Genomic DNA, 5,026 nt, shown 5'->3' with positions numbered 1-5,026 from the left:
ACTCTGTTTTCTTATTTCTATCCTGTGCTTGAGAGGTTTCTAGTCTTCTTCTGCCACTGACTCTTTCCTATTCACCTTGGTGCCTCTTTTTCATGCTTTATTCTTCAGCCACACCCTTCTGTACAAATGAGGAAACTGAGGCACAGAGAATTAAACACCTTGCCCAAGAGGTGTCAGTGCTGGGCTTTAAAGTCCAGTTTGGCTCCATGTTCTTTTTTTTTTTTTTTTGGAGGAGCCAGTACAACGGCTAGTTTATTGGAGGGAAGTTTTCCATCACATTCTGAAAAGTTAACGCAGGGCTCAGTGGGCCATTTGGTGGGGCACCAGCTTATAATGGGTTCCATAGCTTGGGCACTGCTGAGTCTCGCCTCTGTGCAGCCAAAACCAGATGACGGTACAGTTGTCCTCATTACAGATGCAGCCTACTATCCGCTTGTTGGTGATGGACTAGACTAAATTAGGATCTTCCTTGGTGCCCGAAGCTGCCTTCAGAGGTAGCATATTGTATGGATCCAGTCCCTTCTCTGAGGCTATCATGATCTCCCTCTCCAGCCCTGTAGCCTGCTCCTCATCAGTAGGAACACCACCTCCAGAAGCCATGGGGCGTGTCGCAACCACACCATGGGGCCCTCGGGCCCTCAGGACCTGAGCTGCCAGAGCACCCACTGCTCAAAGTAACCTTGAAGCCTTCTCGCTGGAGACAAGCAGATGCACTTCCTGGCTCCATGTTCTTTATAAATGTACTCCCTTCCCTTCCTGGGTCATGAAGAAGTTAACAGAAGAGATCATTGGAAACATTTTGTGATTTTACTTAGGAGGACTATTTTCTTCTGAAGAGTTTCTCCTTAAAGCCATGTTCTGCCCCTGGGGAAGGACATTTTAAGTTTTGATGTGATGGAAGAAATCAGAAAATAGAAAACAAGGTTAACCGTACAGATAATCAAAACGGTCTAACACAAAGGAAGGGGGAAAATCAAACCGTGGTTCCCAAATTAAAACAACACCAGCCTATATAAAAAGCATGGTTTTTTAGAGTTGTTTTGTGAAAGAGCTCATCTGAATTGATAAGAAAATATTGATAAAAGGGAAACATACAGGGATAATCAATAAAAAGAGATCATAGCATCTTCATATGTTATTGTTTATATTAAGCAAATATAAAATTAAAAATACAATTGTATGTAAAGTTCCTAAAATACTACGATGCTATCTAACACTTGAGACATCACAGTAAAAACAACTGTCCAGAGAGTTTATGGCGACTTAAATAGTGCTGTGACAGCTGGCCATGGTGGCGCATACCTGCAATCCCAGTACCTGAAAGGCAAAGGCAGCAGGATCAGGAATTCAAGGCCAGCCTTGACTACATATTGTGTTCAAAGCCAGCCTGGTCCACAGGAGAAAAACAAACCCCAAGTAAAACAAAGAAAAAGAGATGCTTGACATCATTAAAAAAACAAATGAGCCAGATGTGGAGGCAGAGAAAAGTGGGCAAACATTGTGAGTTTGAGGCCAGCCTGGTCTACATAGTGAGCCTCTGTCGCAAACAGAAACAAAAGAACAAAACCCACACAAAAACAAACAACAGCCCTCCCCAAAGCCACAAAACAAACAACTGAAAACCACAATGAGATCTGGCTTCATGCCCATAGGGTTCAAGAAGGAAGAGGGATGGGAGGGAGATAAGGAGGGAGGGGAAGAAAGGAAACAAGAAAAAAGGAGAATGAATAAAGAAAGGAAAGAAAGGATGGAGGAAGGCAGGAACAAAAGGGAGGTGGAAAGAAAGTAAGAAAGACAGGAGGGAGGAAAGGGGACCAGAAAGAGGGTATGGAGAAATTCCAACCCTTCTATGCCCTGGTGGGGCTCTAACAAGGTATAGATGCTATAGAATATAGCTTTTTGGTTCTTCCAAAAGATAAATACAGACTTACCTCATGGTTCAGGTATATAACCAAGTCCACACAAAACTTTACACATGGCTGAGGTCTGGCTCAGCAGTTAAGAACACTAGCTGCTCTTCCAAGGACCCAAGTTCAATTCACAACACCCACATGGCACCTCACAGCTGCCTGCAATTCCAGTTCCTAGGGATCCTAGGTCTTCCAGGACCCTACACGTATGTGCACATAACCATCCCCATGCACAGAATTAAAAATAATAAAATTCTATTTTTAAAACAACTTTATATAAATGTTTATAGTTGCAGTATTCATAGAGCCCAAACACGGAGACAGGCTAAATAGCCATCAGTGTTTAAACACTGTGGCATGTCCATGCAATGGAATATTGTTCAACCTCAAAAAGGAATGAATAATTTGTTCTGTAATATGGATGGATCTGCTAAAGCCTATGGAAGGACTGGGGGATGGCTAAGTTGGTAAAGCATTTGTCGTGCAATCATGAGGACCTAAGTTGGGATCCCCAGTGCTCACTCACGTGTAAGCTGGACTTGGTTGCAGCTAGTACCTGTGTCCCCAGTATTGCAGGCAGTGCAAACAGGACACACACACACACACACACACACACACACACACACACACAGAGGCTATGCTGTATGAAAGAAAACCGTTAAAAGGATCCCCGTGCTGTGTGCTTCCATCTATGTGAAATGTTCATAAAAGGCAAATCTATTAGAGACTAAGTAGGTTATATCAGTTACTAGAAGCTTGGAGGGCAAGTGTGTGATAAAAAATCTTTTAGAATTAAATGGTGGCAATGCTGCAAAGCTTTGTACACTAAATTTGTTTTTTAAATTTTAAAGAGAGCCTTACTATGTGGTTTAGGTTGGCCTAGAATCCCTAATCCTCCTACTCCTGCCTCCTAAATGCTGAGATTAAAGACACATACCCATCTCCCCCCTGCTCACTTTAGCTCAATTGCTTTGGTCCTCACCAATCCAGAATTTTCTCTGAGTGCCCGAGAAGCCCACTCATGGGCTTGCAGGCAATGCCCATAGAGCATCTTCCAGTCAATGCTGGACGGGAGCCACCTCAGCTTCCCCATGCCTCGACTGTGGCAATGCTGGGCTATCTTTTCAGAGGTCCCGTTGGGACACCCCAGTGTCTCACTCTGGTGACTTGCCTGATAATGCCCATTTACCTGGCGTGCGTTTCCCCACTCACTGCCTGTCTTCGTTCCTGTTGCTGTTGCTGTGACCAAAGCAACCTCAGTGGGAGGGGCTTATTCTGGCTCACAGTTGGTGAGGACAGTCTGAACGACTCTGGCCAGCTTGAGCATGGCAAACATGGCTGACAGGCCTTGCCCTTCTCCCCAGTCCCTCTACCTCGCTAAAAACCATTAGATTACTTTCCTAAAGCTAGTCACCAAGATCTATTCCCTTATTTGGCCACTTCCTCTTCCTGAGGTTGACTACCACAGTTCAGCAATCAAAAGCCCCCTTTGGCTCACCTAATTGAAAACACCTCATCCTGACATGGGATTTCCCCCTTTCCCTTTATAAATCGCCATTTGCCTGTGTCTGTCTCCCCTCTATCCAGAGTCAGTCTTTTGTCCCTCCAGGTTAAATACCCCTTCCCTCTCTCCCTTGTTCCCTTCCCTTTCTTTCTCATCCTCTATCTCCTGTCTTTGTCTCTTATTCCCTGCGCTTTGTCCCTCTGGGCAAATAAATCTCCTTTGTTCTGAGAACTTGGTCTTGGGGGTCCTGATCTGATACTGGTCCTTTCTCAGTTCATCAAGGCTGCAGGTCTTTGGAACATCTATAATTGGGAAGCCAAATGTGATGGATGCTGGCCGGCACTCATCTTACTTTTTATTCAGGCCAGGACCCAACCCTAAGAATGATGCCACCCACCCATAGTGGGCAAGTCTTCCTGCCTTAATTAACCTGATCAAGATACCCCACCCTCTGGATGCCAGAGGCTTAACTAACCTAGATAACCCTTACAGGTATGCCTAAAGGCTATCTCTTAGATGACTCTAGGTCCTGTCAGGCTGACAATGCAAATCATCACACTGCCTCACTCTTGAATAAATCATGGACCCGAATCCTTGCTGGGGTCTCTTCTGGGAAGGCCCAGTCCAAGACATCTTCTCCTGATCACTCTCGCTATATGAACTTTGGCCTATAGTCATTTAGAAGCACTGTATACAAAGAGCATGACCAAGGCCGCCATGGCAGTGGGGGTGGGCTCTCAGTGACATCCAGACTATTAATGATTAGGAACAAATAGGGAGAGATTTTTTTTTAATTCTGTACTGCACACTTGAGAGGCACAACTCAAGCCAGACTGCAATAGCACAGTCTGACCAGTTAAGGAGGGGAGCCTGATAAAATCCAGAAAGCGGTTCCACAACTTATGATTCCCTATACTCCAGTCCCAACCGTCACTTGGTCACTGCAGAGGTGAACAGGTGGTAGGGTAAACACGGACAGATGTGCCTAGAGGAATTGGGGACGTAGCTGTTGGGAGACAGAATGCTTGCTTAACACGCAGGAAAGCCCGAAATCTACCCCTGGTACCACATGATCCGGTGCCGCAGCACAAGCCTGCAATCCCAGCTCTCCTGAGGTAGAGTCAGGAGGGCCACAGCTCAAATGCATCCTCCGCTACCTACTAAGTTTGATACCGGCCTGAGTTAAGTGAGAAAAATGGCACCTGGAGAGATGGGGCCCCTTCTTTTGAAATCCCACATGTCCCTGTGACCCAAAGCCCACAAATGAGGATAATTTGGTCCATCCCTGATTGGGATGCCACAGTGCTCTAGGACAGGTTTAACAGGCCTGGGAGCTGTGGCTGGAGTTCCTGTTTGCCTGATGGCCTTCATCCTGCCTGGACCCACCTCAGCCTCCTTTAACATCAAGGAAAGATGGTCCTAGCCTCAAGACTGGGCCAAAGGTAGGGGCGCTGGGGTGAACCGTGCTCCTGCTACTTCACTGTTGTCCTGACTACAGGCTCATTTGTGTTCAGTCCTGTGAGTTTTGTCTTCTTTCTCAGAGCCACACTCCCTGCCTCGTGTGTGTGTGTGTGTGTGTGTGTGTGTGTGTGTGTGTGTGTGTGTGTGGTGT

General features: G+C 46.0%; 1 pseudogene; it reads right to left on the bottom strand.

The window, feature by feature from the left end:
* Positions 1–300: 300 nt before the first annotated feature.
* On the bottom strand, positions 301–3,003 carry LOC101983997 (annotated as a pseudogene).
* Positions 3,004–5,026: the final 2,023 nt, after the last annotated feature.

This window comes from Microtus ochrogaster, chromosome 10 (assembly GCF_000317375.1).
Source record: "Microtus ochrogaster isolate Prairie Vole_2 chromosome 10, MicOch1.0, whole genome shotgun sequence".
Classification (NCBI taxonomy): Eukaryota; Metazoa; Chordata; class Mammalia; order Rodentia; family Cricetidae; genus Microtus; species Microtus ochrogaster.
This window is presented reverse-complemented; position numbering and strand designations above follow the sequence as displayed.